We start from the raw sequence: 23730 nt of genomic DNA on the forward strand, positions 1-23730 counted from the left end.
TGTAGGGACATGGATGCAGCTGGAATCCATCATTCTTAGCAAACTATCACAAGAACAGAAAACCAAACACCGCATGTTCTCACTCATAGGTGGGAACTGAACAATGAGATCACTTGGACTCGGGAAGGGGAACATCACACACCGGGGCCTATCATGGGGCGGGGGGCGGGGAGAGGGATTGCATTGGGAGTTATACCTGATGTAAATGACGAGTTGATGGGTGCAGCACACCAACAAGGCACAAGTATACATATGTAACAAACCTGCACGTTATGCACATGTACCCTACAACTTACAGTATAATAATAATAAATAAATTAAAAAAAAAAAAAAAAAAAACAACAAAAGAGTAAATCACACTTTCACAGTCCAAATATAGCCTTTGGTCTAAAGTCAACTGCTATTTGTAGTCAAATTGAATTGGGAGCTCGTTAGTGTAAGGAAAGAGGATTCAACTGATTTATGGAACAGTCCAGTGACAAAGGGAGAAAGGCTCACAGAACTCTTGATGAACGGGATCTCAGGACCTCAGAAAGGAGGTTTTCCTAGAATCCCTACCAAAACCCTCGCTGGGTAGGCTGCTGTGATGATTAGATGGCATTATAAAATTCTTAGCTCCATGTCTGATATACTAAGAAGTAAATAAATGTTAGCTATTAGTTTTTACATTTTCTCATTTCTGCTCCATACTTTGTCTTTATCAACTTCCTTTAATTAAAACCTGTGTTCTCAAAAATTCCCTTAGGGGTGTGTGTGTGTGTGTGTGTGTGTGTGTGTGTGTGTGTGTGTGTGTGTTCTCATAAAGTCCTATTGGCTCTGCTGCCAAAAAAATTGTGAATTCATTCACTTCATACTAAATTCATCCCATCATTCTGATTCATCTACGTGAATTAATCACATAAATTCCTAACTAGTATCCTCTCACCCACTCAAACTTCCTTCTCATTTTTCACTACAAGAGGCAAAAATGATGTTTTCAAATACAAATCTGTTCATCGGCTTTCCTTATTTATAAGTGATCAGTGATTTCCCTTTACTGTAGGAGGATGTCCAATTCTCCACCAGCGCCTTTCTCCTATGATTATTTCTACTCTACTCACAGTGAGTTTTCTACTATGTCTTCCAAAACACCAGCAACTTCCACTTGACAGCCTAGAGGATTCTGTTACTTCTTTCTGGAAGCTCCATTTCCAAACTCTGTCCATATAATGTTTTTATGCTTCATATTGAAGCATAAATGGCCTCCTTTGGTTTCCTCTCCACATAACCCTCTAGTTAGACCAGGATTCCCTATTTATAATCCTAATGCACTCTTCACAATTGCCATTGATGGGCTTCAGAACATACTACCCCAAAATGTACACACCTTGATATACAGAATATTTTAAACTGAAGGAATTTGAGAAGTAGCAGGAAGACTCTGCCCTTCCTTTTCCTTCTTCCCTGAAGCAAGTCATGAGATTCTTATGTGAAAGACGCCCTCCTTGTACCCAGAGAAAAGGAGCAGTCTTACCTCCAAAGACCCAGGGACTCCGACAGGATGACAGGAGTCTTAGCAGACAGACCTTGCTAAGTTTCCGTTTATTACCTTCAGCTCATGCTCCTGGTCTTATCACATTTTACCTTGACTCTCCACGCTTCATTTTTAATACTAGGTTCTACCAAACCTAGTATAACAACATTCCAACTCAACTGTTTCTCTGGCTCTCTGTTTCTTATGAAGGCTCCTGGGTCATGTAAAACTGATACTAAATGATGCTATACGCATTTGTATGCTTTTCTATTGTTAATATGTCTTTTGTTACAGTGCCCCTGACTGGCATAGAAGGATAGAAGGAAAGATACTTTTCCTCTGCTATACCACCAGTTTATTAATTATGCATTCACTTTTTCTTATACCAGTCTTCTGTGCTAGTCTCTGAGTTCCATCAATTTCACACCCCAGTGCCCCATATTAGTCTGTTTTTATGATGCTGATAAAGACATACCCAGTACTGGGGAGAAAAATAGGTTTAATTGGACTTACAGTTACACATGGCTGAGGGGGCCTCAGAATCATGGTGGGAAGTGAAAAGCACTTCTTACATGGTGGCAGCAAGAGAAAATGAGGAAGAAGCAAAGGCAGAAACTCCTGATAAACCCATCAGATCTTGCGAGACTTATTCACTATCACAAGAGTAGCATGGGAAAGACTGGCCCCCATGATTGAATTACCTCCCACTGGCTCCCTCCCTCAACACTTGGGAATTCTGGGAGATACAATTCAAGTTGAGATTTGGGTGGGGATGGGGGAAACCACATCATGTCCCCTTGTCTTGTCACCTAATACAATTCAGGCCAAATGGTAAATACACAAAACTATCTGGCAAATGAATGAAAGTTTAACAATTAGATACAGCAATGGCTTCAGAATGCTCTGTGATGAAAATATTTACTTATTTACAAAAGCTGGATCAACCTAACACCAAACCCAATTACATAAACACACAGCACTATTATCATATTATGAGGTACAAGGAAGAATTTTAAAACTGGACATCCTTTTTTATTCCCAAATGATATACAATCATTTCACCATAAGTATAATGTGATACTTTAATCCAAGTTTCTTTTTATAACACACAGCAAGATAACTTATCTATTTGAAGAGAAAAGCAAATTATATACATGTACGTATGAATGTGTGTGTATATATATATAAATGCAGTTGTATTTTTTTGCTATGGCTTCAGTAAAATAATATCACAGATGGGGTGGCTTAAATAACAGAAATTTACTTTCTCTCAGTTCTAGAAGTCTAAGATCAAGGTGTCAGCAACTTGGTTTCTCTTGAGTTCTCTCTCCGCGGCTTGCAGATACCCACCTTCTTGCTGCATCTTTCTGTGGCCTTTTCTCTGTGGATGCACAGCCCTAGTGTCTCTTCCTCCTTTTATAGTGACATTAGTCATATTGGATTAGGGATCCACCCTTATTAACTCATTTAACCTTAATTACCTCTTTAAAAGTACCATCTCCAGAGTCACTTTGGGGGATAGGGCTTCAATGTATAAATTTTGGGAGGACACAATTCAGTGTATTAACAGAAATTCAGATTCTTCCCTTATCTCATAAAAATGTTACCACCATTTTTAAAAAATCCACCAGAATAGCAAAACAGTGTGATTGGTTACACTGCGTATATGCTGTTGAGTCCTGCAGTGTTTATAAGGCCCAGAAGAATTCATTTTTGTGGCTGTACAATGATAATGACAAATTTTCCTCATTATTATTATTATACCTGACATTCTGCTCTCATAAGTTCATTTTTTAAGAAACCCAGCAGATCAATGTTGTAAATAATTATTACTGTTCCTGTGTGCAGACTAACCCCTCGGGCTGCACAAACTGTGTGTGTGTCATTTTTTCTCCCTACTGTCACCCTCTTTTGACCCTTGGAGCTCTGCCATTCTCTTGGGTATCTGGTCTGAAAGCTGACAAAGTAACAAATGTCAGAGTTAAGTTTAACACTGTGTTTGTCATTCATCTCCTACAAAAAGCCAACATTTCTCATTAAAATTAAAGGCATATTTTTATGTAAAATTTTCAGTAATATTATATTTTTAAATTAAACATTTCTTTATTAACTGCCACTTTCTAGTCTCCTGATAACTAGTCTATACATCACATCAAAATTTAATGATTATTTATTTACTTAATGGAATATTACTGTTTAGAATAACAGATTTCTGTCCCCACACCCATATTTTATATTCCCCTAATATTTTCCCAGTTGAATTTCTAATCCTTAGTCCTAGACATCTTAACCTTAATCATGTTCATTTCAGTTATGTGTTCTGAATACAAATTGCTCATTTTGTAACACAAGCAAATAAATAATTTTATCTTTTTCTTCCTCTTTCCAACCAAGTTTCTGATTTTGCAAATCCACCTTCCACATACAACCCTAGTTCAGATTCTGTTCCCACATGGTTGTTAAATAGTTATGAACACATGTTTTATGTTTTAGCCTGTGTAACACCACTACATTTTCACCTTTGAACAAAGATGGATCCCCCTAACTTGGGAATGATTACTTTACCATCCTCATTTGATAATCATGTATCTCTAACCCTACATATCTTAAAATGTCATTTTTTATCTTTGCTGTTGTAGAAGAAAGTCTATTAATTCATTCCGCTAGATATAAGACCCCAAATGGCTGCGCAGAAGCCAGTAAGATTGTCCTCACTGCTTGTTCCTGCTCCTTTGGTGCTATCAACCTACTGCTTTCAAAAACTAGAATGGTTTTCATTCCTTTTATCTGCCACCACTTCCGCAGAAAATTTTTCCTGGGCAGGCTATTCTTCTCCTTTGCTCGTTGCTTCCTATTACCTGGTTTGCAGAGGCTGGGAGGGGAATTAGGAGGGAGATCCAAAAGCAACAGTTTCCCAAGATATGCTCCCAGTGTGGAATTTCTTTGTGACACTGCAGATGTCAGGCAATACACGGACACAGCTGGGAGACACGGAGGTATAGTGAGTGCCAGAGTTCCCAACCATTTAATATACAATAACACCCTTACAACATGAAAGAAAAAAAAGAGCTCCCGTGTAATTTCTGTGTTTCTAGGATGTGTTTATGAGAAAGTACATGACTACAAAATTTTTACACAGCAGAATTTTGAAATATAATAGTATTTCATCAGACAATAGGATCTATCTACTTTTGACAATTTGTACAGATAAAGATATATTGTGTAGTCACTCAACCGGTTATACTTTCTGTCTAGAGTCTAACATCCCCTGAAATAGCTATTTAGTTCTTTTCCTTACCCTCGTATTTGAAGGCCACAACTTGGAAACAGTGGGAGAGAAAAGAATACTGAATTATATGCTCTCCTTTGGTTGTATAACTTGAAGCAAATTACTTAACCTCTTAGATCCTTTAATGTTGTGAGGCTTAAAATTAAATAACAAAATATCCATAAACGTCCTCTATGTCAAATTGGTTATAAAGGCAAAGTAAGAGAAAAAAGGCCTAGATGAGAAATCCATGTGATGTGATCAAGAAAGCTAAAATTATCTGACAGTTTCTTTGGAGAAAGACTGTTTCGAAGGTATGTGATGGATGGCACAGTGTGCTTTCTGGATTCCTTCTTCCTGGCTTGAACTGTTTCATTTGGGACAGTGGAAGCAAACTGGGGCAGCACCCTCAACTCATCACAACCCTTCCTTCCCAGAATGTCACAGAAGTTTAATGATGTGCCATTTTAGTATCTTCCAGAAACAACTCTTACCTTGATTTTCCACTGAAACTCATTTTACACACATAAAAGCACAAAAGAGTCCTCAATGGTATTAGCATTTTCTTTGAAATATTATTGAAAGAACAAGGGAAAGATTTTAGAAAATTTTATTTCCTTTCCTGTTGTAGTATGGGAAACGAGCAGAAAAAAGCCCAGTTTTCCCATGATAAAATCATGCCATGCATTGAAATAAATCTATAAATTAAAATAAATAATTCGGTTATCAAAAACAAGTCTGAAATTCACCAAGGTCTTTCTTGAGTATGCCACGTGAAACAGAAAATTCAATTTAGGCTGATTCGTGTCATGGTTATAAGGATACTCACCAAAGTATGACATATTTACATTGTTAGTTCAACCAAATCAGATGATACATTGATGGATATGATTTGTGAAGGGATTACGACTATATGGTCTTCACTTCAGTAAATACTGAGCCAGTTTAATAAAATAACCAACAAAGGTATCATTTGGTGCCAAGGTGATCAAGGGTGTGTCGCGAATGGTGTAACATGATTTGTCACCTGGGCACTTGTCAACTAGCAAACAGAGTGCAACCAAGTCCACTGACTCATTTGCTGAGAACATTACGAACCATTCACTGGTAATGATTTTCAATTATCATTGATCTAGGCCAGATTTGAACTGCTGACCTGGAGGTGCAAGATCCCATATCCGGCTTCTGATTGCTTGTGGTTAAGATTGGTTCATTTCAAATAGTCTTGCTAAAGAAACTGTTTAGGAATGGGAAATACATTGCTTCAGTGTCTTCAAAGGACTTCCTTAATACACAGTTTCAAAATACTTCTGTCTCACTAATTTGTTTCAGTGATTTACTCCTATGATTAATATTCAGAATTCTAAAAGAAGGTAGGGATTAGGGGATTGAATCAACCAATCCTGCTGTGAAATATAATCAGTATTTCTTTATTATTTAAATTTTCCTAAAGATTGATGGAAAGGAACAATTTATGAAAATATGCATTTATAGTAGTCAGTCTTATTTATAATTCATTTAAAGACTACCATATCTCTTTCAAATTTTGTAAATAGAAACCAGTTGGAAAAAAAGAACAATATTGCACAAATCTTATCACATTGACAATCTAAAGATTATATATCTCACAAAAAAAGATCAGAAACAAAGGGTGTGAGTCGATAGATGAAAAATACATTATAGCATTTGCCCACCCAGTCTGTGCCTCCTCCACAGCAGATTCTCATAACTTGGAAATGGACTATACATTACCCTGGACCAATGATTCATTAGATATAATTTTCAAAGCAAGCGAATAGCTGAGCACCTTTGAAAAAGAGATTTCGTAACTATACTTTTATCATCATCATGCTAAATTGTAAAATTCTTTTCCCATATGTAAAAATCTTTTCTCACACTTTGTAAATTATTTCCTGCTCCCTCTTTATAGATATGTCGTTGCTTTTCTTACCACTGGCCTGACTTTCTGGGAAGCGCTGCAGACACAATGTTTTATTCCATGTTTCTGCAGTGTGAGAGATTCTTTCAAACATTCAGTTATAGACCGTGTAATGCTGTAAAACTATGTCCCCCACATGTTCTAATGTCAAAAAGATATCACAGTTAAATGACTTAGATCAAAAGAAATTTTTTACAGGCATCTCTTTGAAACTAAGCAGCTTTAAGCACATGGTAGACGGCCACTCAGTAAAAATTTCTTTTCTTCTTCTAGAACCACTAAGCTCCAGAAGTTTCTCATTGTCTACCTTATAAAAACAATTTTTTCAACATCAACTCATCTCATGCCTATGATCTTGCACCTTAAGTCATGTTTTCTTCTCTGTTATGTGACCTTCCAAATACTGAGAACCTGACAAGTCATATAACTCACTTCTGTGCCCTTTGCTGCTGCCATTCTTTTCCAAGAAAAAAGAGTAAAGAACAAAACACAACATCACAACCAGTGGATTTTTCTTGTCTGTTTTCAGAAGGTGAGAATGTGGGTTGGAGGGCAAGGGTGTGTGCAGTGTTAGGTGATGGGTTATGGGTTATGCTAAAGGCAGGGGAATAGCTCACACAAGACATTTCATGTCTTGTACATGCAACTGGAACTCAGGTTAAAAGAAACATTTTACTGTCTAACAGCAAGTCTAAAAAAATGATTGGATGGCCTGTAGCTTGGTGAGTAAACTGGCCTTTGATGTGTTTGATTATATTATCTCTACAATAGAGAGTTTTATGTTTACAAGAAAAAATGTTAGTGACAGTAAAATGATTGCTGAACAAATAACAATTACTCAAATATGAACAATTAGTATGTGTTATGCAATGTGCCAAATGCTTTACCAGGTAAAACTCTTTTTATTCACATTGCAATCTTGTCAAGTGAGTAATATTTAATCTCAAATTTTATAGATCATGAAATTGGAGCTTAGATTAGTTAATAACTTTCTCATAGCTACGTAAGATATAAAATACTGGATTTAAAACAATATTTTTTGGCTAAAGCCTGAAATTTTAAAGACTGTGTTATCTTCCACGGCCACTATAGAGGAAGGAAGCCATACTAACTCCTGAAAAGGGATGATATGATTTGTGGATAAAGTAGTAATACTTCCAGCATTAGCTCCACTTAGGAAGCTGTCATGAGACCGTTACTGTGGGTAGCTAGTCAGGCATGAGCAGGGGCCAGGAGAGGGCTCCCCTTATACACCAAGAATATTGGACAACCGTCAGGTGACGGTCAGGCCGTTGGCACACTGCCTCTCTAAAATAATAATTGGTTGCAGCCAGCACCAGGGAGAGGCAGTTTCCCAATGGATAAAAGCACCTGGAATTGGGAATCACTGGCTTTCAGAAACTGGGCAAGTGGGCTTGAGCATGCGCATTAAGAGGCAGAGTGGTGGACTATGACCTTCTGGGGGCATTCTACCTGAAAAGAGAAGAAAGCCTCAGGTGGGCATGTGTACAACTCCAGTAAACACACTGCGCACGCTCACTTTCCAAGCACTAGTAGGCCACCGGGCGTGTGTACAACTCACCCCAAGGGAGGAGTCGAGGGAAAAGGGGCGCAAAATACTGGAAGTGGGTCGGCCTGTAAAATCCCAGGTTCAAAGTCAAATGGGGCACTTGACCTCCAAAATGTCTACTTTGTCCTCTTCTAAGTATACTTGAACTTCTTTTCACTCCTGCTCTAAAGCTTTTTAAGACACTTCAACTCCTGCTCTGAAACTCGCCTTGGTCTCTTTCTCTGCCTTATGTCCCTCAATCAAATTCTTTCCTCTGAGGAGGCAAGAACGGAGGTGGCTGCAGACCCACATGGACTCAGCTCCTCTAACGTATTTTGGTGCCATGTGACTCAGACAACGTCCACCGCTAACAAGACCATCTGCTCCTCCCATTCCACCCTTAATTTGTGTGGATAGAGTATGCTCACCCTTGTGTTATGATGCAGACTCTTATTCAAAAGGCATTGGAAGAATAAAGTTCTTTCTAATTCTAGAATGCTAAGATTTATGTTAGGAAGAAATACAGTCTCTACCACAAAGTGATCAAGAAGATATTGAAACAAAGCTCAAGACAGGCAACAAAACTGTGTAACTTTAAACTGATATAATAAAGGTGGAAATGACGGTTCAGTGATCATTAATGAAGAGCGAAATGGATTGGGCAATTGTGACAAAGTGTAGCCCTTGATTGTCAGCCTGAACTTTAACAGTGTCAACGCAATTTCCCACCTCAAGCTATGATCTTTGACAATAGTTCCAACTAAATTGTAGCTAAATTACAGTTAAAGTCTTGAAATTACTGTTACTGTAAACCAGACCCCACGGGCAAATGCCTACTTTGTCTTTGCCAAAAAAATTTTTGAACTGGTATAAAATTCTGCAGGTAGAGCTGGGTTTTAGAAGTGGAGGTGAAGCTGAACAAATGCGATTAACTGCTTTAAGGAAATGACAGTGACAGCTGACAGGAATGACACTTGGGCTTTATCAAAGATTTTCATATTCTGTATCAAAGACTCGGGATTGAGGTAAGTCAGGTACTCTCCTGGGAGAAAACAACAACACGAAGAAGGGTGTCAGTTTTTTGATCTCCCAGAGCAATCAGAGATGAATTAGTAAAATTTGGCAGTCTCCAAAAGAAATTTTAAGTAATACTAAAATGGATTTTTTTTCCAATATTGCTCTTAACAGAGTCCAAAATTTTAAGTTTTCTAGCAACTTTCTCTCCTTCCTGTCTGGCATCTGTGAGAAAGTAATGTGCAGGTGAACATAAGAATTCAGGTAATCATTGAAATGTTGAAATCTATGAAATACACCAAAATATTTTTTAAAATAATAAATAATATAGAAGAGTATACCTCTCCCTATCACAAAAATGAGTTTTAAGCCCATTTTATGTTTATAAAAGTGTAAGTTATGGACAGAGGAAAGCACTGAGTTGGTTTTAAATGGGGGTGATCCAGGCCATCAGTGCTATTCGAGATTTTTCCTTTGCTATTCGAGATTGCAGCATTCAGGCAATGAAATGCTGAAAAACAAGACTTTCATGATAAAATAAAGAAACAAAGACAAGCTACTCTTGTCAGTGTCAGTAGGTAAATAGCACCAATCTGTCTTCATTATTGCTATGCATGCTGTAATACCAGGTGGGAGGAGGTGTAATATCTTTTACCATTATCCAAGAGCTAAGTACCGTGCAGAAACATAAAGGCAGAATTATCTTTTATCAACAAAAATGTGGCAATCACTTCAATTTGAAAATCGCCCTCAGAAGATTTTGATATCTTTCTGTTAAAATGCCAAGACTTTTCACTTTCCCTCTTTGTCATTATTTCTCTAAATTATAAAGTTTGTTAGATTTGAATACTTAGTGAATACCAGCTTCTTCTCAAACAAAAACAAAAACAATAAAACACCTTGATCAGTAGATATTTTTTGATTCCCTTAAAGAGATAAGAATTAATTTAAAAGATAAGGAGAAATCAGAAAATAAAAAATGCAACTACCTGCAGTGAAGAAATCTGTTATTTTAATATTAAATACTCTTTTATCCATTTCATTTCTGACATCTATATTCCTGATTTGCCTACAAAATAGTGTTTCTTCTTTTGAAATCTTACACATGACTGAAATTTGCTAAAACCCAACTAATCAAAATTGGTTCCATGCAGAGTTGATGAATAACATTTGTCTCTGGACTCTCTTTTAGTGCTTCCTCCCACTGACTCCAGGACATATCCTTTAGTAACTTACCATATCCAACACTCATATCCGTGTCTCTTTCTTCCACCCAAGCCCCACTTCTCACCCACCATCACCTGCTATTCTTTTCGTGTTCTCTATGTTAATAATTGGATTCATCAGTCACTGAGATATCAAAGCAACAAATATGGAGGCTTCCTTACTTCTCCATTCAATCAATGTTTATGTCTTATTGATTACACGTCTAGTTATTTCTTCCAATGTATCCACTTTCCTCCATTTACATATGTTCTTTCCTAAGTAAGGTTTCTACCTCTCATATAATATGGCCCAGAACAGACTATTTCAAAATATGGCCACTTGGCATATGGAATATTTTAAGCTGAAGGAATCTGAAGAAACCACAGAAGCAGGAAAGTCACTCTCAAGCGCTTCCCTAGAGCAGTTTATAAAATACAGGGAGGATTTTCCAACCCTCATGTGAGGTCATAAGACCTATGAAGAATTTTCATAAGTCCCTCATGTGAGAAGTGCTGTCTATCTCAGAGGAAAGAAAGGAACATCCTTATCTCTTTCTAATGACAAAGGGTCACAGAGAAAAATTTAAACAGGCTTTGCTAAATTGTCAACAATTTATTGTGTTTGATCACACCCTTTTTGTCTCATCATATTCCTCCATGACTAGCCTCTCTTCATCAATCCTCACATACAAATACACAGGTTTAACTGTGTCTTTGGGTCTTCATTTCCTTTAGAAAGCTCCTGTGTCACATAAAACTTATATTCAATAAATATGTTTGCTTTTATCTTGTTAATCTGTATTTTGTTATAGGGGCCTTAGCTATGAACATAGGACAGGTAGAGAAAAAATGTTTCCTCCCCTACACAAGTTCCCCTTAATTTGTTCATGCCTAGGTAACCATGCTGGTTTGGTTAAATAAAATCTAATCATCCCATTCTTTTTAAACCCTTCAGTTGCTCAGAATAAAAGCCACATCCTGCTATGTTGCTTCGAAGGCCTAAGGAGATCTAAATCCTGTTTCTATCTTCAGTCTCTTCTTTCAGCTCTGTTTTCCTCTCAATTATTTCCAAATCTATTTAGTAATTAAAAACAATTAACAAAATTATAGATGTACACAGCAAATCTGGTAGCCTGTGAGCACTGTGATTTTAGTATATCTTATATGACGAAGAGTAGAGACAGATAAAAGTGGACTAGAGTATTGAGATTAATTCACAGAGAGACAAATGACACTCTAAAGAATATGGAAGGAAGGAACCAAAGTGAGAGTTATTATGAGTAAAATCAATAGTTCTTGGCAAGTGATTGGCTGGTGAATGCAAGAAAGAGGGAAGTGTTAAAGATGACTGAGGATCTGACCATAATGAATAGGAGGAAGAGGGTACCACTGACACCTAAAACATACTGAAGAAGGATCATCATGTGTCCAGCTTCAGCCATATTCATTTTGGAGAATATTGCAATATGCTATTCAGGAACTGTTCAGAGTAAGAAACTAAACATTTGAGACTCACGCTTTTGTATGTTAAGTCACAGATTTGCATCTGATTTTTTTTGAACCATGTATTTCCTGTTGCTAGAAAGAATTTTTTATTGTAATCTGGATATTTATAATTTTGTGAAAGAATGTTATTCAAATCCTAGTGGGTGAAGTATAAGACAGGACTCACTACATAATTGACAAGGTCCAGTGCAAAATAAAAATGAGGGTTTTGTGGTTTAAATATCATTAGCACTGTTAAGACAGCAATATCAGAACTTTAAAACAAACACAGGATCCTTCTAAACACTGGTCCCTATGTAACTGCATAGCCAGTCCTGTGCAAGGATAAAGGGTTGTACCTCCTTACTTTCGTGATGACCAAGAGATGAGATTTCAAGTGTTTTTCTATCTTCTTTTGAAACACACTTACAATTCTGATGGAGCATAAACAGCTGTACTCAATTTGTATGTGTTTGAAGGAATGAGAGTTAGTTCTAATGCATCTTTGATAGAACTTCTGACACATCTATTATCTGTTAAAAAAGATAGTGATTAGAGAGAAAGCAATTCTCACTTTTAGTAGATTTCTTCTTGCTATTATATTAGATAAGTGATACTAAGACTAATAACTTATCAAAATGAGATAAAAGAAGAAACATGTATATTATGGCTCTTCAGAAAAATAAAACCAGTACCATATCTAGATATGAGGTTCCATCGTCAAGCCCTAGAACAAGGAAAATCAGTGGTATAATTCAGCTTGAGTTGAAAGCCTGAGAACCAGGGGAGTGGACAGTATATAACTCTCACTCTGAGGACAAAGGCCTGAGAATCAAAGGGGGCTGCTGGTTTAAGCCCTGGAGTCTGAAGTGCCAAGAACTTGGAGCTTTGATACCTGGGAGCAAGAGAAAATGAATCTCGGAGCTCCAGAAGAGAGAATGAATTTGCCCTTCCCCTGACTTTGTTCTAGACAAGCCCTCAATGAATTGGACAATGCCTGCCCACATCAGTGGGCAGGGTGGATTTTCTTTACTCAGTGTGTTAGCCCGTTTTCACACTGCTATAAAGAAATTCCTGAGGCTGGGTAATTTATAAAGGAAAGAGGTTTATTTGGCTCACAGTTAATTAAACTGGGAAGGCCTCAGGAAACTTACAATCATGGCAGAAGGGGAAGAGGCATGTCTTACATGGCAGCAGGCAAGACAGAGAGCAAGTGTATGAAGGAGAAACCGTCAGACCCTTATAAAACCATTAGATCTCATGAGAACTCACTCATTATCATGAGAACAGCATGGGGGAAACCAACCCCATGATCCAGTCACCTCCCACCAGGTCTCTCCCTCAACAGGTGGGGATTATGGGGATTACAAGTCAAGATGAGATTTGGGTGGGGACACAAGGCCTAATCACATCACTCAGTCTACTGGTTTAAATGCTAATCTTGTCCAGAGACACCCTCACAGACACATCCAGACATAATGTTTTGCCAGCTGTCTGGGTATTTCTTAAACCATAACATGTGTGTCACTCGAAAACCAATTTCAGGCAGTCACACTGCCAGTCTAAAGGGAAATGCTTGCGTTTTTATTGTTTAACAGTCTCTAGTACAGTCATTCCTCTTTTTCTTGATTTGGCTTTCAGTTACCATGGTCAACCATGGCCCAAAACATTAAACACAGAGTTTCAAGAACAATTTATAAATTTTAAATTATACATAATTCTGAGTAACGTGACGAAATCTCATGCCATCCTGCTCCTTCCTGCCTGAGACATGAATCATCCCTTTGTCATGCACATTCTCACTGTCCACACTACTTATTCCCCTTAGTCACTTCTTGGTAGCCATCTTTGTTATTAAATGAAAAAAAATAGTACATTCATGGCATCCCTTAATGATTCAGGTAGGTCCTGAGAAATGCATCACTGTTTGAACATCATAGAGTGTACTTAAGTATTTGTGTATCTACAGATAGCTAAATAACTTTAAAGGTACCATAATAATAAAATATAAAAGATAAAGGTGGTACACCTGTATATGGCACTTGCCAGGAATGGAGTTGCAGGGCTGGAAGTTTCTGTGGGTGAGTCAGTGAGTAAATGGTAAGTGAATGTGAATGCCTAGGACATTGCACTATTATAGACTTTATAAATACTTAGGCTACACTAAACTAATAAAAAAATTAATAATAAATTAACCTTAGCTTACTATGACTTTTTGCTTTATAAACATTTTAGTCTTTTTTTTTAACTTTTCTACTTTTTTGTAATAACACTTATCTTAAAACACATTGTACAGCTATACAAAAATATTTTTATATCTTTATTCTATAAGCTTTTTGCTATTTTGCTTATTTTACTTTTTAAACTTTTTTGTTGTTGTTGTTGTTAAAAACTAAAACACAAACACGCACATTAGTCTTGGCCTGCATAGGGTTAGGATCATCAACATCACTGTCTTCCACCTCTACATCTTGTCCCACTGGAAGGTCTTCAGGGGCAATAACACACATGGAGCTGTCATCTCCTCCAACAGCAGTGCCTCTTATAAAATACTTCCTGAAGAACCTGCCTGAGGCTGTTTTATGTTAACTTTTTAAAAAATATGTAGAAAGAGTATACCCTAAAGTAACAATAAAGTATAGTAAATACATAAACCAGTAACATACTTGTTTATCAAATATTATCTACTGTATATATGCACTGCATGTATAATAGATGCATAGTGTGATGTGATTTATTACCCACAAACAGGTGAGTAATGCATCACCTTATGACATTACAATGGCTACAGCACCACTAGGTGAGAAGAATTTTTCAGTTTCATTATAATTTCATGGGACTGCTGTTGTATATGTGGTACATCATTGACCAAGACATTGTTACGTGGCACATGACTGTTTACATAGAGTTCAGTACTATTTGCAGTTTCAAGCATCTACTGTGTGTCTTGGAACATATTCCCCATGGACAAAGAGTGACTGTCATATATGTTACATGCTAAGCAATCTTCTAAACCTTTTACAAATATTAAATGATCGTTTATAACAAATCTGTGCAGTAGTTCTATTATTTCCATTTTATAGGTGAGGAAGTCAAGGCATACAGAGATTAATGACTTGTCCAAGGATATATATCAAGAAGTAGCAGAGCTGAAACTTGAACCAGAGCCTTGTGGTTCCAGAATTCATGTTCTCACATAAAATGCTTCACCATTCCTTCAACATGCTACCACCTACAAACTGAAGCTGGGGCAGAATGAAATGTTAATATAATTGTTTTGAAAATGCAATGAAAAATGATTATGTAAGGTAAGTTAGTATTACAAATATGTACTGCCTTTAATTTGAATTCCTGCAACTATCCACAATTTGAAATTTAAATTAGTATGCTGTTACCTAATGTATAAATTCTGATTTTACATGTTTTGGGGGAGGAGAGAAGGTTCTTTGGAATTTTTTCACTTACTAGTTGGTTTCTTTCCATCTCCCTGCCCTATGTCTAATACAGTGAGAGGTTAAGAAACCCTTATTTTATTATTCAGTATTCAGTATTAGACTCTACTGCCTTTAAACCAGAGGTCTGAACACCTTGCATTTTCAAGAACGTAGAAGTGTCTAGGGGAAGGTGTTGATGGGGCAAACACTGACTGGGAGGAAATATGAGCTGATGAGTAGTTGGGTTCCTAGAAAACAGTCTGACTTAAGTTGTTTAAGATATTTAACTCAACATAACACATGTATGACTTTCTAACATAGATGAAAGATAAACCAATAACTTGCAGTTACCACCTACTTTAATCCACTCTTTACCTATTTTCCAACTTTTCTAAAACAAGAGTGATCATCAAATTTATCTACTCAAACACAGGACATTTTCAAAAGCAAAAAAGAGCATTACTAAAGATTATGCTGGAATAGCAGATGTAAACCAGAACTGTGCCAGGCAAATTAGGGTATACAATCACCCAATATGCAACCAATCAAATCTGTCAATTTTTAGCATAACCATAATATTTAATTGCTCATAACTGGCCACCAAAACATTGTGAAATCTCATTAAACCCTCTCTCACTTAAAGCTGATGCCATTACTTGATTGACCCAAGTGTAGTCCGATGCATTTTAGTTTACTTCATGTGACTTAAACAAATGGTTTCAGCTCACCCACTCTCACTTCTCAGACATAGGTAAGTAGGGCATAGAAGTTCAGAAAAGTCAAACTTTTCTTTTATTATGCTCATATCAGTTTTGAAAGATATGCGGGGAAGCGGGACAGAGGCAGACAGAGATGTCAACTGGATGTTTGGTCAGATAAGGGTGATGGCAATTGGTAGTATTAAGGCCTATTAATATTCCCAATACAGTATAATTTGATTTTATAAACATACATTTGATGATTTCAAAATTAAGAAACACTAATCAATTTTAAAATCATGCCTTTTATCAATCAGATGTCAGTGTATACTCTAGAATTTTGGTAATTATAGATTTAACATTTATGTTATTGACTACTTATATGAGACCCCAGCACTCTATGAAATATGTCAAATTATGGTTTTGCTGAGCCACAGATTTTATTTATAATCTGGATATGGGAGTAAACCATTTATTTTAGCCATTGGTCTTAGTTGACTATGCTCACTACATCTGTGCCTCAATGTTGGCTCTACTATTCTTCCCTCATCATGAGGCATTTTATGGGCAAATTGTACCCAGTAAATTCAATGGCTTATTTATAATAAAAATATTTCCCTTTCCCAAAAGCAGGGCCAATTGTGTACACAAACAGCTCCCTGCTAGAGGACCAGTCCATTCAGTTTTGATAGTATGTCATAAGACTGGCGAAACTAAAATTTGAACAAAGTTGGATGACCTCACAGGGTATAAGCATGAAGCTTTGTGAATTGATGGATTGCCCTCCACTCTAGGAATTTTTCTATGTGAAGAACTTTGGCCCCTTGAATTAGAGCACTGCTTTTCCTGCACAGTGTTGGGAAAACAAGGAGAATTCATGCTCTGCAGTGTTCTTTTTCTTTTCGAGTGCCCACAAGCACCATTATGTCAAGTCAAGCAAGGTATGACACGATTGAATAGCTTGCAATTTTCTTTTACATCAATCACATTCCAGACATGACTACTTGAGGCTACAACCCTGGTCACCTGGATCAGGCAAAGGCATATTCCAGGTCCCTACTATGAACCCATTTGTAAATCATCTCTTAAGGTATGCGCTGCTAACTTAAGCGTCCCCTGCCCGCCTTTTTAAAACTGTAAGTTGCTTGTTGCCTGTTTTAGTCTCAGAGTGAGATTTTATTTGCGAATTCTCAGACCTTCTTATTTAGTCACTATGTTTCAAATGCAGTTTTCGGGAAAATTTGCTTCAGTATTTAAATTTATTCAGTCTTTGAATAATTTAAGCATGTCACCAGAAAAAAAAAATCAAATTTCTAATCTATAAGCCATAATATAAATTGTTAATAATCACAAAAATAGAGAATTGGGTTTGACATGAATAAAAAGAGACAAAGAGAATGGCACAATAACAGACGTTTTGGCTAAACAGCCTAAGAATCTTTAAGGTTTTGCTTTCTTAAAATATTTTTGTCTATTTTTGGTAGGGGGCTCAGTTATAAGAATGAAAATTGCTGCCACTATATAGGTTAGTTACATTAATTATATATTACTTTGTAACTAAGCACTCCCAAAACAGTTACCTAAAACATTGTTTTTGTTTTGTTTTGTTTTGTTTGTGGATTTCTGGGTCCAGCTGCAGGGTTCTTCTTTTCATGTGGTATTGGCTGGAGTTAGTCATGCAGCTGCCTTTAGCCAGGAATGGTGTAGCCAGAATCTGGATGTCCAGGAAGCCCTGGTTCCCATGTCTCAGAGCTGGTGCTGGTTCTCAGCTAGGCCTCAGGTCGTCTTCTGCATGGCCTCTCTCTCGCCACTAGCTTAGATTTGCTTCCTCACAGCATGGGAGCTGGATTCCAACAGGATGAAACCAGAAGCTAACAGTCCTCTGAAAGCCCAGATTCAGAACTGGCACAGAATCGCTTTCACCATGTCCTACTGGTCAACGCAAGTCCCAGGGCTCACCCAGATTCCAGCGGAGAAGAAAGAGTGTTCATCATTTAATGAAAAGAGAGGCCTACACAAGTCAGGATGAATGTAATTTTGACATCCTTCATTTGAGACAATTTACCACTCATGTGGCATTTCTTCTGTCATGAACTTGTCACTAGAGGGACAAATGCTATTAAAACTATGTATATTGAAACCAGGCGTAAAACCTATTGGATGCTTAACAAACTTTCCCTCCTAGTAATTCTGATATAAATTGCTTAGTAAAAGTGACTCCAAATTATCTTTTCCCAAGCTTGAAATAAATCTTACCCTCTGAGCCACTCTATGAACTAGAAGCTCATTACTTCAGTTTAGTTTGGCACTTTAGTCATTTTCCTAGTTTCCCATTTATTGAAAAGTGCATATTCCGGGGACAAGGTGGTTTTTGACCAAGATGTAAAAGCAAGAAACCATATCAGCTTACTGTATTTAGTAGAGATTTAACTAAAGAAAAGGCATAAAGAATGTTTATCCAAACTTATTAATTAAAATACTAAATTTAATCTATATGAATTTATCTCTAACCAACAATTACATATAGCAAATAATCATTAACTATACAGCATGATAAATTAATTCCACTTATGTCTTATATGAAAATCTAATCAAACAAATCTTAGTTCTGAAATGTTCTTAATAAAAACATTTATTGTCTCAGGAATCATCTACTTTTAAAAATAAAACTCTATCTCTTCTGGTCACATTTTAGAAGGAAAAAATTAAAAATTAATAAATAAATAAATAAAAGGAAAACCTCATCTAAAACAAAATGCATGATGATGTTTCTTATTCTCTGGTATTGTATTATTTGAAATGTTTTTTCTTTTCTTCCCAAGAAGTATAAGGCTAGAAGTATTCAGAGCAACAAATTCTGAAGATAAACTATCTGAAAAGAGACATGAGGAAATTCCTGTGTCTCCAAATGGCAGACTAAACTCACACAATGGGGTGTGACTTGTTATCTGCTGGAATGTTTCAAGTGGCCTGATTTGGCAAGGCAGAGGTGATTTACGGTTAATGTTTTATTTGATTCCAATTTCTAACAATAGAACAGTCACTTCTGTTTATTTGGGCAACAGCAGAATTCTCACTTACTATGCAGGATAAATGCCTAGAAGACATAAAACATATTAAACATGTAGAAATAAAGTTCCACCTCATCTATGCCCTTAAATTTTATATGTGATGAGGGGTGTGAGTGGAAGGTGAAGGTAGGGAGTATGTATGTGTGTGTGGTGTATGTTTGTGTGGTTTGTGTATGTATATGTGTGTATAAAATACCAGTATAATTCATAGCAGGGGGAAAAAAACCTTTTATTTATTTCAAACTTAAATGCATCTAATAAGATTTATTTTAAAATTATGAAATATTTTTCAGATTCTAAAGGCAAAATAATAAAGCACACTTTTAAAATCATCATTTCAGAATGGAACAGTGATATGGTTTGGCTCTGTCCCCACCCAAATCTCATCTTGAATTCCCATGTGTTGCAAGGGGAATCCAGTGGGAGGTAATTGAATCATGGGGGCAGATCTTGCCCCTGCTGTTCTCATGACAGTGAATAAGTCTCACGAGAGCTGACAGTTTGAAAAAGGAGAGTTTCCCTGCACTAGTTCTCTTCTCTCGTCTGCCTCAACATGAGATGTGCTTTCATGCGCCATGATTGTGAGGTCTTCCCAGCCACGTGAAACCTAAGTCCATTAAATCTCTTTCTTTTGTTAATTACCCAGTCTTGGGTATGTCTTTATCAGCAGTTTATGGACTAATACAGAAAATTGGTACCAGTAAAGTGGGGCATTGATGAAAAGATACCTGAAATGTGGAAGCAGCTTTGGAACTGGGTAATAGGCAGAGTTTGGAACAGATGGGAGGGCTCAGAAGAAGACAGGAAAATGTGGGAAATTTTGAAACTTCCTGGAGATTTGTTGAATAGCTTTGACCAAAATGCTGTCCAGGCTGAGGTGTTCTCAGATGGAAATGAGGAACTTGTTGGGAACTGGACCAAAGGTGACTCATTACGTTTTAGCAAAGAGACTGGTGGCATTTTGCCCTTGTCCTAGAGATTTGTGGAAATTTGAATTTGAGGGAGATGATTTAGGGTCTCTGGCAGAAGAATTTTCTAAGCAGCAAAGCATTCAGGAAGTGACTTGGATGCTGTTAAAGTCATTCAGTTTTATAAGGAAAGCAGAGCATAAAAGTTCAGAAAATATGCAGCCTAATAATGCAATAGAAAATAATGTCCCATTTTCTGAGGAAAAATTCAAGCCAGCTGCAGAAATTTGTGTAAGAAATGAGGAGCCAAATGTTAATCCCCAAGACCATGAGGAAAATGGTTCCAGGGCATGTTAGAGGTCTTCATGGAAGCCCCTCACATCACAGGTCTGGAAGCCTATGAGGGAAATATGGTTTTGTGGGTGGTGCCCAGGGTACCTCTGCTGTGTACAGTCTAGGGACTTGGTGCCCTGCATTCTAGCCTCCACAGCTGTGACTAAAAGGGGACAAGGTACAGCTTGGGCTGTTTCTTCAGAGGGTGGAAGCCCCAAGTCTTGGCAGCTTCCAAATGGTATTGAGCCTGTGAGTACACAGAAGTCAAGAACTGAGGTTTGAGAACCTCTGCCTAGATTTCAGAGGATGCATGGAAATGCCTGGATGCCCAGGCAGAAGTTTGCTGCAAGGGCAGGGCCCTCATGGAGAACCTCTGTGAGCACAGTGCTGAAGGGAAATGTGGGGTCAGAGCCCCAACACAGCGTCCCTGTTGGGGCAACGCCTAGTGGAGCCGTGAGAAGAGGGCTACTGTCCTCCAGGCCACAGAATGGCAGACCCACCACCATTTGGCACCTTTTGCCTGGAAAAGCTGCAGACACTCAGTGTCAGCCCATGAAAGAAGCCAGGAGGGAAACTGTATCCGGCAAAACCACAGGGCTGGAGCTGCCCGAGAACGTGGGAACCCACCTCTCGCATCAGCATGATCGGGATATGAGACATGGAGTCAAAGGAGATCATTTGGGAACTTTAACATTTGACTGCCTTGCTGGATTTCAGACTGGCATGGTACCTGAAGCTCATTTGTTTTGGCCAGTTTCTCTCATTTGGAATGGCTGTATTTACCCAATGCCTGTACCCCCATTGTATCTAAGTAACTAACTTGCTTTTGATTTTACAGGCTAAAGGGCAGAAGGGACTTGCCTCGTCTCAGATGAGACTTTGGACTGTGAGTTAATGCTGAAATGAGTTAAGACTCTGGGAGACTGTTTGGAAGGCATGATTGGTTTTGAAATATGAAGACATGAAATTTAGGAGGGGCCGGGGCAGAATGATATGGTTTGGTTGAGTGTTCCCTCCCAACTTTCATCTTGAATTGTCCTCTCATAATTCCCACGTGTTGTGAGAGAGACCTGGAGGGAGATAATTGAGTTGTGGGGGCAGTTTCCCCCATATTGTTCTCATGGTAGTAAATAAGTCTTATGGGATCTGATGGTTTTTTAAGGGGTTTCTGCTTTTGCTTCTTCCTCACTCTCTTCTCTTGTCTGCTGCCATGTGAGATGTGCCTTTCAATTCTGCCATGGTTGTGAGGCCTCCCCAGCCACGTGGACCTGTGAAGCCAATAAACTTCTTCCTTCTGTAAACTGCCCAGTCCCAGGTATGTCTTTACCAGCAGTGTGAGAATGGACTAATAACAGTAAATATTTTTTTCCTTGAGATTAGAAAAAAAAAATGTCACTTGTGCTGGGCAGAATAGTGTCCACCGCCACTCCGCTATTCCCCCAATATATCCATGCCTGAATCCCTGGACCTGTGGATATGTTACCTTACACAGGAATGGAGACTTTGTACCGAACATTAAGGATCATGAGATCGGGAAGATCACCCTGGATTATACGAGTGGACCCTATCTAATCAGACAGGTCTGATTGAAGAATTGAAGAACTATTCTCACTTGTGGCCAGAGAGGGGAATGTGATTATGGAAGAAATGTCAGAGAGATGTGATATGAAAATTACTCAACCTGCCGTTGCTTGCTTTGAAGACAGAGGAGGAAGGATACCAACCAAGGAATCCAACCCCTAAAACCTGAAAGAGGCAAGAAAACAGACTTTCCCCATAAATCAGTTTATTCTCATACTGCTATAAAGAACTACCTAAGATTGGGTAATTTATAAAGAAAAGAGGTTTAAATGACTCACAGTTCTACAGGTTTAACAGGAAGCATAACTGCGAGGCCTCAGGAAACTTACAAAAAAGGCAAAAGTATATCTTACCATGTGGAGCATGGGAGAGAGAGAAAACAAAGGGGGAAATGCAACACACTTTCAAACAACCAGATCTCATGAGAAATCACTTACTATCATGAGAACAGCAAAAAGGAAGTCCACCCCCATGATTCAATCACCTCCTACTAGGCCCCTCCCCTGGAATGTGAGGATTATAATTCGAGATGAGATTTGGGCAGGGACACAGAGCCAAACCGTATCACCTCTAGAGCACCCAGGATGGAACAAAGTCCTGATAATATGCTGATTTTCTCCCAGTGAGATCTAAATGCGATTTCTGTTCTATAACACTGAAAGAAAATAAACCTGTGTTGTTTTAAATCAACAAGTTTGTCATAATTTGTTTCTTTGCTGCACCTCTCCCCACCCCCACCTCCAGGCCCACAGCTGGGAGGCATGATTTCTTACAATAGTTACAACACATCTCTCTTTCCTTCTTTCCTTTCTTTGTAATTCTTGCACAGTTTAATTCTAGGCTGTTTTTGTGCACAATTATTTAAATTATTTATACACAAGGCTACAATCAACTATCCCTGAAGATACATAAAATATTTAGGCAGTGCCAGTCTTCAAATTGTTTTTACATTTTTTTTTTTTTTTTTTTGAGACGGAGTCTTGCCCTGTCGCCCAGGCTGGAGTGCAGTGGCCGGATCTCAGCTCACTGCAAGCTCCGCCTCCCAAGTTCACGCCATTCTCCTGCCTCAGCCTCCCGAGTAGCTGGGACCACAGGCGCCCGCCACCTCGCCCGGCTTGTTTTTTGTAGTTTTAGTAGAGACGGGGTTTCACTGTGTTCACCAGGATGGTCTTGATCTCCTGACCTCGTGATCCGCCCGTCTCGGCCTCCCAAAGTGCTGGGATTACAGGCTTGAGCCACCGCGCCCGGCCTTTTACATTTTTATATATTCTAATAATTTATCTATGTCGAAACCAACCTGCTGATAAATCAATATTGCTTAATTGAATTTAAACTACAAATGTTAATACATTTATTTTAATTCTATTTGTTTCAAAGCACAGTAAACTTCCTACCATGACTACTACTTTTTTTCCTTTCAGTAATAATATGGTAAATACTGTCATGGCTTAATAAAGGGTTATATCTACCTCTGTCTTCTTCTCTACTAACATCTTAATTTTGAAGCAGGTAGAACCTAACTTTGACCAGTTTCAGAGAATGATTTACAATTAGACTAAAACCATCAGTACTATGGTCCTATGCTGCTTGCCTGTGATGGGTCTAGAGTTGGAGATATACCTAGGTGTGGCAAACAATATTCAAGAGGAAATCATTTAGGAGACTTTTCATTTCCAGAAAAGTTTTGCTTCCTACTTGCCACCTATGGATGAAATGTTGATGTCATGAGCCA

Source organism: Theropithecus gelada, chromosome 2 (genome assembly GCF_003255815.1).
Source record: "Theropithecus gelada isolate Dixy chromosome 2, Tgel_1.0, whole genome shotgun sequence".
NCBI lineage: Eukaryota > Metazoa > Chordata > Mammalia > Primates > Cercopithecidae > Theropithecus > Theropithecus gelada.